The sequence below is a fragment of the Bos grunniens genome, chromosome X, assembly GCF_055505025.1.
Source record: "Bos grunniens cultivar Pamir isolate PY7600 chromosome X, Bosgru_T2T1.0, whole genome shotgun sequence".
Classification (NCBI taxonomy): domain Eukaryota; kingdom Metazoa; phylum Chordata; class Mammalia; order Artiodactyla; family Bovidae; genus Bos; species Bos grunniens.
This window is the reverse complement of record NC_141194.1, coordinates 139255780-139268569: the sequence shown is the minus strand read 5'-3', so window position 1 is coordinate 139268569 and position 12790 is coordinate 139255780. Positions and strand designations below refer to the sequence as shown.

The 12790-nt window shown below is 40.2% G+C and overlaps 1 long non-coding RNA gene across 8 annotated transcripts in view; it reads right to left on the bottom strand.

Moving 5' to 3' along the window:
- Positions 1-12790, bottom strand: part of LOC147341492 (uncharacterized) — a 184851-nt gene that overhangs the window by 123644 nt on the left and 48417 nt on the right. For 2 of the 8 annotated variants that reach the window (XR_015159832.1, XR_015159828.1), the window contains exon 4: positions 3821-4096. The exons of the other annotated variants lie outside the window; for them this stretch is intronic. This is a non-coding gene — a long non-coding RNA (uncharacterized LOC147341492). Of the gene's footprint in view, positions 1-3820; positions 4097-12790 lie in introns of those variants that run through there. 8 annotated transcript variants of the gene reach the window in all.

The window sequence follows — 12790 nt, the reverse complement described above, 5'->3', positions numbered from 1 at the left end:
TTAATAATTACCCCAAAACTCAGGAGCTTAAAATAATAAACACTTATTATCTCTCAGTTTCTGTAGGTCAGGAGTTTGTACCTAGCTTAGCTAGGTGCCTCTGGTTCGAGGTATTTTATGAGGTCACAATCAAACTGTCAGCCAGGGTTGCAACCTCATCTGAAGGCTCAAATGAGGGAGGATCTACTTCAGAGCTCACTCATATGGTTGCTGCCAGGACTCAGTTCCTCACAGTCTCAAGGGCTCAAGTCACAGGGCTCGAGGGTTCAGGTCAGAGAGCTTAAGTCTCCACTGGATGTCTACCTCAGTTCCATCCTGGGCCTCTCCTATAGGTCAACTCACGACATGGCAGTGGTCTTCCTTCAGGGTGAGTAAACAGAGAGAGAGGGAGAGAGGAAGCTCCCAAGACAGAATTACCATTTTTTTTATAATCCAGTCTAGGAAGTGACATCCCTTTACCTCTGTCATGTCCTGTTTGTTAGAAGACAGTAAATAATTTCAGCTTATACTAAGAGGGAGAAGATTACACAGGAAGTGAGTACCAAGAGCTGGGGAATGGGGAGGGGGCATCTTAGAAGCTATCTAGCACAGTCTTTAGTATCATCCAAAGGCAGGAAACTTGGCATCAGCTCTCCCAATAGTTCATTCGTCTGGCTTGTTGCCTTCGAGTACTAGAGTATCCTGCACCATTTCAGAAGAAATCCTTGTACTGAAAATCAGACACCAAATCTAATCATACAGCCTATATTAAGATTTTACTTGCACTTCTATGGTTTTCATTAGTTTCGTTTGTACCCTTACTTCTAGCCTTTGCCAGATAGGGGTTTTTTAAGTGCTATAAAACTAGACTGTTCCATCCTTGACTTGTCACCATGTCTGTTTCATTCTTCAAAAGACACCTCTTGACTCAGCTCCAGGGAAACTTCCCTAATGAATCTTGCCTGGAATAAGGGGATTTTCTTGCCTGAGACCCAAGTCAGTTCCTTTAAGACATGAATATAGGCTAATAGCAGCAGGTTATGTGTGGAATTTGGAATAGACAGGTTGATGACAATTTTTCCCTGCCTCACACAGAAGCAGGTATACCCACAAGCTTTTAAACATTTATTATATGTAATTAACACTTATGGAAACTAGGTTACACTCACTGGCAAAAAGAACAAAGTGGTATGGGTTCTCCCCTAAGACAAGTGCTTACTTCAGTGCTTCTTGCTTATTATTTCCAACAGTTCCAATTTTCTGGACTCTGGGCCTACATGGATCTCTTTTACACTTTCTGTCCTAGCCAGCCTAACAAGTATTAACCTCTGAGCTGTCTGATACTGCTGCCTTTGGTTAACTAAGTTTGCCTATCAGCACAGTCAACCTGATATTTCTTAAGAGAGTTTGTTCCTCCAAGCTGAAACTTTTTGCTGGTTCCGCTTAATCTAACAAAACCAGGAGTTCTGGTCCCTCCTACCCACCCTTTATCCTGCTGCCACCTATTCCATACTATAAAAACTATCCTCCTTCATCCTGAGCAAATTCTGTGCCATTATAAGGAAATTTGTGCCTTTAGGCACATACTTCTTGTTGAAACCTCACCCAAGCCTGTTCTAATCTAGGCTTTATATCAAACTTGAAAATATTGCTTTCAAATCCCTATGTGGTGTGCCTAGTCACCAGTCATGACCAACTCTTTGTGACCCCATGGACTGTAGCCCGCCAGGCTCATCTGTCCATGGGGATTTTTCAGGCAGGAACACTAGTGTGGGTTGCCATGCCCTACTCCAGGGGATCTTCCAGACCCAGGGATTGTACTCACGTCTCCCGCATTGCAGGCAGATTCTTTGCCATCTGAGCCACCAGAGAAGCCCTCAAGTCCCTATATCTACCATCAAATGTACCTGTTTCCTGGCCAGTGCCCTCAGAACACTCTACCTGATAAAACATGCTGAGTTGTTGATTATTGGGAATACCTTGATGAATTGCCCTATATAGAAGGATTCCCACTTTAGTTACTGAAGGAAAAAAAAAATGCCAGAGCACAAAGTAAATAGTTATAGTAGAATTTCTGACTCTCTTGCAGAACAGTGAAATTATTATTTTGGATATAATGAAATATATAATGAAATATACAAAAGGCAGGGGAACCAGAAATCAAATTCCCAACATCCACTGGATCATGGAAAAAGCAAGGGAATTCCAGAAAAAACATCTACTTCCGCTTCATTGACTACAAGAAAGCCTTTGACAGTGTGGATCACAACAAACCGTGGAATATTCTTAAAGAGATGGGAATACCAGACCACCTACCTGTCTCCTGAGAAATCTGTATGCAGGTCAAGAAGCAGCAGTTAGAACCAAACATGGAACAACAGATTGGTTCCAAATTGGGAAAGGACTACATCAAAGCTGTACATTGTCATCATGTTTATTTAACTTATATGCAGAGTACATCATGCAAAATGCCAGACTGGATGAAACACAAGCTGGAATCAAGATTGTCAGGAGAAACATCAATAACCTCAGATATGCAGATGACACCACCCTTATGGCAGAAAGTGAAGAAGAATGAAAGAGCTTCTTGATGAAGGTGAAGAGGAAAGTGAGAAATGTGGCTTAAAACTCAACATTCAAAACACTAAGATCATGGCATCTGGTCCCATCACTTCATGGCAAATACATGGGGGAAAAGTGGAAGCAAAGACAGAATTTATTTTCTTGGTCTCCAGAATCACTGCAGATGGTGACTGTAGCCATGAAATTAAAAGACACTTACTCCTTGGAAGAAAAGCTATAACAAACCCAGATAGCATATTATAGAGCAGAGACATCACTTTGCCAACAAAGGTCCATATAGTCAAAGCTATGGCTTTCCCAGTAGTCATGTATGGATGTGAGAATTGGACCACAAAGAAGGCTGCATGCCAGAGAATTGATGCTTTCAAACTCTGGTGCTGCAGAAGACTCTTGAGATCCCTTGGACAGCCAAGAGATTAAACCAGTCAATTCTAAAGAAAATCAACCCTGAATATTCATTAGAAGGACTGATGCTGAAGCTCCAATACTTTGGCCACCTGATGTGAAGAGCTGACTCACTGGAAAAGACCCTGTTGCTACAAAAGATTGAGGGCAGGAGGAGAAGAGGGTGACAGAGAGAGATGGTTGGATGGCATCACTGACTCAATGGACATGAGTTTGAGCAAACTCCAGGAGATAGTGAAGGACAGGGAATTCTGGCATGTTGCAGTTCATGGGCTTGCAAAGAGTCGGACACAACAAGTGAACAACAACAATAATGAAATAATAGCATCCTTCAAGTTATACTATCAGTGCCCTCCTGCTCTACTTTATGGAAAGCGCAAGTCCTTCTAGAATGTTTATAAGCTAGAAAGAAATTCCTTAAAAAGACATCTATCTCAACACTAATGTGATGAAGCTGTTTTTAACCTACATACCTCTAAATATTTGGACATATTCTTAGGAAATCAGGAGTTTCTCTGAAGTCCTAATTTGTTTGAAAAATAAATGGACAATAGTATACTGCATGGAAATGTGTACAACGTTACCAATTTTCCAGGCCAACATCTTCTGACTGCTTCCCCTTTTAAACCTTTGAAAGTATAATTACTACCAGCTATCTAGTTCCTATTGAACATAAGATTATCCAAAAGAAACATCTCCATTGTAGAGAAAAATCAAGCACCACTTTTATATAGCATTGTTTCCAAGGTACAGTGTATTCCAAGTTATGAAAATTTTCTTGATAAATGAACTTGTGAGAGTTAACTCATTTGCAAGTTAGGAGCTGCTTATGTTATATATGTGGCATTTTCCTCAGTTTTTAAACACTATGCTAGAGAAGATCCTGTGGTTCTTGGCTAATCAGAAGAAATCAAAATGTTTTCTATGGTGATATTTTCTTCATCTCACCAACACATAGTGAGAGACAGAGACCATCAGCTCCCACACTGGATACAAGGATACTTGGGGCATTACAAAAATACCTTGGTAAGTTAAGGCATATTGAACTGTCTCCATTTCTTTTGCCTCCCACACGTACATGTGCACAGTTTCCAAGAGGATCCATAAATAAACAAAATCTACCTGAAAACTTAAAACAAATGGCATTATTAATATCATTCTCTAATAAAAGGGAAGAAACAAACCAAAGTCCTGATCAAAAAAGTGTAGTCAGAAATCACTCATAGGAGGGGTCTTAATGGCAAACTGATCCCCATTTCCTTTCCTTTATGTCTGGAAGACAGAGACTGAGCTCCTTATATGACTTACATGGCCCTTCACAGTCAGGCCCCAGTGTAGCTTCTGGGATTTTCTCTGTTTCTTGCTACACATAAACTTTCCATACCAGTCAAGTGTCCCTTCATAGTCCCTGAATATCAGTTCCTATGTACTTTTGCTTGCATCATCTCCCCCGCCTGCCTGGCTGAAACAACTTGTCTTTAATGACAGGAGGAAGTCAGGTATATTGAAAGGAGAGTGAGTTCTGGAGTGTGACAGGCCAAAGGTTCAGATCCTGGCTGTGCCATTTAACAGTCATGTGCCTTTAGGCGAAGTATCTTAATTTCTCTAAATCTCTGTTCCCTAACCTGAAAAGTGAGGATGATAATGTTGCCTACCTTGTAGGAATATCATGTGGATTAAATAAGATAATGCATGAAAGGCACCTAGCCCACAGTAGGGCTCCAATAAATAGGATATGTCGTCATCATGATTATCCTTTTTCATTTTTTAAGTCAAAGTTCAACCACCAGCCAAGCTCAAAGGGTTATCCCCTTTCTCTGAGCTCCATGATCTTACTGCATCTGTATCACCTATCTAGTATTTTAATAGTATTTGTTTTATCGTGGGTGCAAATATCTTATCTAGCCAAGTACACTGAAAGCTCTTTTAGGGCTAGGATTGTGTCAGCCTTCTCTCTGTTCTCCCAGATAATCTTTTATACAGAGGAAAAGTACCACCAAAAACAGACTTCCCTGTAGCTCATACGGTAAAGAATCTGCCTGCAATATAGGAGACCCAGGTTCAATACCTGGGTCGAGAAGATCCCCTGGAGAAGGGAATGGCAACCAACTCCAGTATTTTTGCCTGGAGAATCCCATGGACACAGGAGCCTGGTAGGCTACAGTCCGTGGGGTTGCAATGAGTCAGACACAACTGAGCGACTAACACTACTACTAAAATACCCCAGATATTTGTTGCTTGTCTTATAGATGCAGAGTCAGTAAGCATAATTGGAAGAATGATGGCCTAGGGTTTGAAAGATAATAAAATCAAATAATAATGCCACTTGCAGCTAACATTTCTCTGAACACATAGTTACTAAAAATAATATACAGTAAGTATTTTCTATATGGTAAACACTCTTCCAGGCACTTGACAAACATGTCTTTTCAGTCTTACAACAACACTGTGATACAGGTATTATTAGCTCCATTTTACAGATGAGGAAACTGAGTCTCTCAGAAGTTAAGGAACTTTGGAGGAATAACATAGCTTGTAAATGGAGGAGGCGGAATCTAGATTATTTGACTCTGGATTTCATATTGCCTTACTAAAGGGCAGATGCTATTCTAAGCACTTTATGAATTATCAAAGGTAACCAGATGGTACCTTGTTAATGTGAAAAAATATATCTAATAGGAAGATTTTTAGCATTCATGGTTGAAAACATGGAGTTCTGGTACCCCAGACCATTCCCACAGTCGTCCACTGCTGTAACTCTTGATCATTCTTGGATTGAGGAGACAGTCTATGTGAGAAAAGAGGGGGGGGTGATCAAGAAGCAGCAGACAGATGGGCAGATGGCTGGAGGAGTGGATGGCCATGTGGGAGAGTACCAGAGCTGGTGCCTGCTGTGTCCCAGGGAGGCTCAGTGTCCATCAAGGAAAGAAAACGACTGGGAAACGCTTCACAGTACAACACATCACACGGAATAAGAGTCTATTCATCCACTTGGAGCAAGAAAAAAGTAACAGTGCCCACTTCCTGTGTGGGTGTTCTTGGCCTTTTCCAGCAAGGTGTGCGTTTAAAAAAAGATTAGTACAATAGGGCACGAACAGTCCTATTGAAAACAGCCGCCTGCATAGACTTGGCAGATTTATACTGTGGAACAGTTCCGTCTGACATTTAAAATGTGGCAAAACTACTTAAATTCAATTTAAAAATAAGTTTTCTATAGCCCCTCATTTTCTTCTTATAAACATGAGTTCAATGAAGATGGCATCATGAGCTTTACAGGATGCCCCTCAGAATGAATGCTTGTCAGAGACAAGAATACACGGCACTAAGGAATGACAAGCTGATTAGGCAGCAATGATTCCCAGGCTCATGCCTGAGAAGAAGACTCTGGAGAAAGAACTCTGGTGGGTGGAATTTGGACTGTGGTTTGGACTGGGATGCAGCTGCAAACCACTGCAGCCAAGTTCACAAAAGGAACATGCACAAATGTCTTAAGCAACGAATGGTAAAGAGGAAAGGGAACAGGGGAAGACTTTCTCTGTAATGTCATGCAGGGACCAATGACTTGGACCTGCATCCTGATTTCCTTGCAGTAGTTGAATTTGGTTAGAAAAAGGGCACTGTGAAATTCCGGTGGAATAGGTCATATAGCAGAGCTACTAGATTGTTTTTGTTCCACAGTGTAAAGATGAAGTGCTTCTTGAGGAACTCAATAGAAATAGATTCAGTAAATCTGAGAAGCCTAGAAATCTGCAATGGGACAAATGCCTTATTCTGACACAGATATTGTGAGTACCCCACTATGAGAAAAACTTTCTTGTGATGGTGACCTTCCCTCATCATCTTGTTCTCCCCCTTGGCTGACTTCCTCTGCTCTTCCTAAAATACTGTGTTCATAGACTGATAAAATCTAGAGTTGGAATAAACCTTAAAGATCACTGAAATGCCTTTCACACTCCATGTAGGCATCCCCACCACAGCTTGTCTCACAGGTAGGTCTCCAGCCTCTGCACCTGATCACATTGTTGAATGGCTCTCACTTTAAAAAACAAAAAAGCTCACCTTGTACTCCCATAATGTGAAAGCCCATAAAGTGAAAGTCGTTCAGTCATGTCCAACCCTTTGCAACCCCATGGACTATACAGTTCATGGAATTCTCCAGGCCAGAATACTGTAGTGAGTAGCCTTTCCCTTCTCCAGAGAATCTTCCCAACCCATGGATGGAACCCAGGTCTCCCACACTGCAGGCAGATTCTTTACCTGCTGAGCCACAAGGAAAGCCGAAGGTGTCTACAAAAGTCCAAATTTCATTCAACATGAGAATCATCCAAGGATAATGAAAAGATCACTAGATCTTAAGTCAGAATTTTAGCTCCTGACCTCTACTTTCTAGTTGGGTGATCTTAAGCAAATCTTACTTGATCTATCTGCAGCTCAGTTGCCTTTTCTGTAGAAAGCGCTAATGCAAAATTCAGTGCAGTGTTAACAGTTAAGAATATGCACTGGAGCCCAGACTGAGGGGAATTAAAACTTGGCTCAACTAGTTGCTAGATGTGTAATGTTGGACATGTTACTTATCCCCTCTATGTCTCAGGTCAGTCACTTGCAAGGTATACATGGTAATAGGAAAACAAACTTATGTAGCGAAATGTAAATAAGTTTATATGTACAAAGAGGTTCACATACAGTAAGCACAGTGTAAGTGTTAGCTATTACTGCTGCTGCTAAGTCACTTCGGTCGTGTCCGACTCTGTGTGACCCCATAGACGGCAGCCCACCAACCTGCCCCGTCCCTGGGATTCTCCAGGCAAGAACACTGGAGTGGTTTGCCATTTCCTTCTCCAATGCATGAAAGTGAAAAGTGAAAGGGAAGTCGCTCAGTCATGTCTGACTCTTCGCAACCCCATGGACTGCAGCCCACCAGGCTCCTCCGTCCATGGGATTTTCCAGGCAAGAGTACTGGAGTGAGGTGCCATCGCCTTCTCCGAAAGTAGCTATTATTGCTGCTGCTGCCAGGCAAGAGTACTGGAGTGGGGTGCCATTGCCTTCTCCAGTAGCTATTACTACTTTCTACTAAATTGGGATAAAATTATTGCAAGAACTATCTCATCAGACTGGTATAAAATTAAAAATCATGTGAAATAATATATGATAAATAGCTCAATAAACCATAAATGCCACATAAATGTTATCAGATTTAGTTGGAATCTGTTCTAAAAGTAACTTCAGACTACAGAAGATAACTCTAATATCTATTCAACATAATAATATCTGAAGATACCTCATCTTGAACTCCCAGGCATAGTAGCTTCAGTGTTTTCAACAGTTCCTTACATCACATAGCTTTATGGCCTCTTCATCACCTTGGTCAAATTTTATGGATCCACTAAATTTCATTATTTATTTTTATTCATCAAATATTTTGTCAACACCTACTACATTCTAAGTACTACACTGCATCTTGGAGTTATACCACTGACTGAAACATAGTTCCTACCCTCAAAAAATGTTGTCAGTGGTCAAAATGCTTCGTAAAGTAGAACATCAAAACGAAATGTTACCAAAGGACCCACTGGGCCAACAAACCACTCCTATTTTGTGTAGTACATATTTATCAATGTAGACTAAGGCTCTATTAGCCTGGCTGATCAGTGTTGATTCATATTGAACATATAGTCAAATAACCCTCTAGGATTTACACATTAAAACTCCTGTTGGACCACATCTTCAGTACTCTACATTTACATGGTCGATTGTAAACCCAAGAGTTAAGACTTGAAATTTGTATGTATTAAATGAGCTATTATTATTTTCACCCCATCCCTCTATTTAAAACTATAAAAATGTTAATATTTACATAGTTAATAGGCATGCCATCTATACATTCAGTCATTTCATTGATAAAAATGATGAATGGAATACCATTAGAAATTTCTTTTCTGATTGACATAAATTCATTAGCATGCTTGCATTAGAGTTATTCAACCATGTATGGAAACTGCTAATACTATTTCCATACAACTCACATTCCAGGCACCCAAATAATAGTAGCTAATACTTATTGATCAATTACTAGATACTGCTCTAATGTCCTTAGACACTGTTCCAAAAGTTTTACATGTATAAACACGTCCTGCCCTCTCAACAATGCTATTAAATAAGTGCTACTTCTTTTAATTTTATAGATCAGAAAACTGGAGAACTGAGAGATAATGTCAAATGCCTGAGAACCCACATCTAATAAGTGGTAAAGCTATGATTTTAAATCTCAAGTCTAGTGCTGGAGCCCACATACCATCACTGTGATATTCCTGTTCTTACTGTTCAACAAATGAAATGGGATTAACTAAGCATAACTTAACCCTCAGTGAAGGCATGCTGAGAGCCCCCATGATCACCACTGCCTTTTCTCAGCATTTGCAATTGATTTCTTTATGAATCTATTAGAGATTTCCACTAAGGATTGATGTCAACATCACAGGATTAAAATTTCTAGAATTGGAGGTCCTCCTTTTAAAACAAATCAGATTACCATTACTTTTGTAATTGCATTTGGTCAGAGACCCCTCTCATTGGATTAGTATGGTGTCTCTCTGACCTATGACTGCATAGTTTGCTTGCATATCCTAATTAAAAGTCAACTTCCAGAATTTCATTAAATATTTAATGAGTGTCCTTGGCAGAAAGGCAGAAAGCCCAACTGAAATCTCAAAAATGGCTCTTTAAACCCATTCAGTGAGAAAGAAAATGAAGCAGAACACAAGAAAGTTTATATTCCAAGCAGACACTGGTAATTATCACATTGGACCACGCATCTGTCTAGCCACCTTCTGTTCACAAGATGAAATTAAAACTGTTGGTGTGCTGGCTTGCTATTCCTGTTAGTCACAGTCCCCTCTTATGTGTCTCCAGGTAGGGATGCTCTGCATTGCTGTTTCATTTCACTGCCAGTTTGAGAGAGTAGAATGACCCTTCTGTTTTTATTTCTTTGTCCCTAATAGGATCTGTTACCAGATCGCCCCCAGAAAAGGCTATTTATTGCTGTCTCTTTTATTGTTTTTCTTTTTATCTCTCTGCCAACTTTCTGTGGAGAAACTCTGAGCACTTGATTGGGTGGGGGGTGGAAAACTGGGAAGATAGGAAATAAATTGCTGGCTTTTATTTGTGGATATGCACTGTGTCGGCTTTTTGGCAAAAATTGTTCAAGTTCCTATCAATTTTATGGGAAAATATTAACTCCCAAAACTGAAAGAGGAAATCCTCAAAAAATTTTAGATCTTCAGTTTTCAACATGTGTACTGTAGAACATGAAATCAGAGTTGATTTTCTAAAGTGTGTTTGGGAGGAGGAAGATGAACTCTCAAACTAGTTTGGGGACATTTTTATAATGTTTTTTATATAAGTGAATATTATTTATGATTTCGATCAATTTAAGTAATTCCCAACATTTACAACTTCCATCATTATTCACAACTGTTTATTGAGCACCACAGTTTATTCAGGTACTCTTGCAGGATCTGCATATAGAATGGTGAATCAGCAGATATGGTCCCTGCCCTCAGGAAGCTAACATTTCAGCTGGGGAGACAGAAAATATTCAACTCAGTGAATAAATAAATGAGATCACCTTGCTGCTGTTGTTGTTTAGTCACTAAGTAGGTCCCACTCTCTTGCAACCCCATGGACTGTAATCCACCAGGCTCCTCTCTCCATGGGATTTTTCAAGCAAGAATACTGAAGTGGGTCGCCGTTCCCTTCTCCAGGGGATCTTCCTGACTCAGGGACCAAATCTGCTTCTCCTGCATTTGCAGGCAGATTCTTTAATAATACATGTTTTTAATAAGACATTGGGGTGAGGTTGAACATGGCAAGAAGATGTACTGGAACTACCTTAGAACCACGAGGGAAGGACTCTCCAAGGAGGTGATATTTGATCTGAAACTTATGGCTCTTCCATTGGGATAGGAGGGGAAGAGTTAGCAACAGAGATGGGTGAATACTGGAAATTCCCTAAGACTAGAAAATGTTTGGGCTTCCCTGCTTGCTCAGTGGGCTTCCCTCATGGCTCAGTCGGTAAAAAATCTGCCTGCAATGCAGGAGACCCGGGTTCAATTCCTCAGTTGGGGAGATCCCCTGGAGAAGAAAATGACAACCCACTCCAGTATTCTTGCCTGGAGAATCCCATGGACAGAGGAGCCTGGCAGGCTACAGTCCATGGGAGCCTGGCAGGCTACAGTCCATGGTGACTCAGTGGTAGCCTGGTGAGCTACAGTCCATGGGGTTGCAAAAGAGCCAGACATGACTTAGCGACTTAACAACAACAAGAAAGTTTGATGTGTTCAAGAAACAGCAAAGAAGCTGATGTGGCTGTAGCAGAGTGTTAAGGGCAAGAAGGGCACCAGATGATGCTCAAAGGAAGGCAGGGCCAGCTCATGTACAGCTTTGTGAACTATGGTAGGGATTAAATGATTTTGAGCAAGAAAGTGGCTTAACTCAGTTTACATCAAGACTTTGAGAAGTCCCATCTTAAAGAAATCTGCTTAGAATTTTTAATCCAGGAGTTCCCAAGCACATTTGATCACTGAAGACTTTATCCCTATAGAATACATCTTAACATCTTGCATAATACTATCCCATAGCATACCAGTTTAGGAAACACTTGAGATAAATCTGTGAGTGAAATAGCTATTTTGCAGCAATTGAATGTTTGAGGATGTACTGAGAATAGAGACATACGGATGAATACAGACAGACAGATGATGTGAAATAGACATTTTTGCTCTAGTTTTATGCAGGATACTGAGTAGATCATAGAGTTGGGATGAAAGAGGTTAGAGTTCTTTTATTCTTACAAAATAGCCACATTTTCTTTTCTCAAACAATGAAACTACTTGTTATCAGGAAGACTTCTATTTTACCTGTCTTCTCTCACAGAGGATTTTGCTCATAGAGGATTCTGAAGAAAAAGCACTTGGACCTAGAGCAATGTTTGTGTGGTTTGCTTTAAAAAAACAAATCAGTAATGCCCATTATTTCTTACAATATGCATCTTTCAGGATTGGTGAGGAGAAATGGAGAAGTGAGTAAGAAGAGACAGCTGAGTAGTAGGTAAGAGAAAGGGGATATTCAAGTTGAATGTGTGGAGCTCACAACATGATGGATGTCAGGGTCTTTGCACAAGCAATGTTATTTCCTCCTTGTCATTTGAAGGATGGTTACAAGATGAAGGAATAATGGGAAAGTGATGGGAGACAGTCTAGTAGAGTGGTTAAAAGCATGGTCTTTGAAGTCAGGCTTGGTTTCCAGACCCAGATCTACCAGTTACTAGCTATGTTGCTTTGGACAAGTTATTTAACCTCTCTGAGACTTGGGTTCATCATCTAGAAAATGAAGATGATAATGGTATCCAGTTCATAAGAATGTTGAAGGTATTAAATTAGATTATATATGTAAAGAGCTGAGTGCAGTACCTGGTACAGTACATATGAAAAAATGTTTCTGTTGTCAAACTTATTAATGTCTGGGCCTTTGGGAGAGAGGACAATGGAAATGCAGTTCAATATTATCTGATGGAAGTTTCTGTAATAATGGCAATATCTGTGATCTGAACTATAATAGCTTAGCCACTAGCCACATGGGAACATTGAGCACTTGAAATTTTTCTAGTGCAAGTGAGGAACTAAAATATTAGTCCCATTTAAGTTGATTAAAATTTAAATTTAAGTAGCTATGTGTATCTATTGGCTACCATATTAGACAGTGCAGCTCTAGGTGCTCAGAATTTTGAGAAAGAGATACTATTTGAAATGCCTCTGGATTTGGAAGG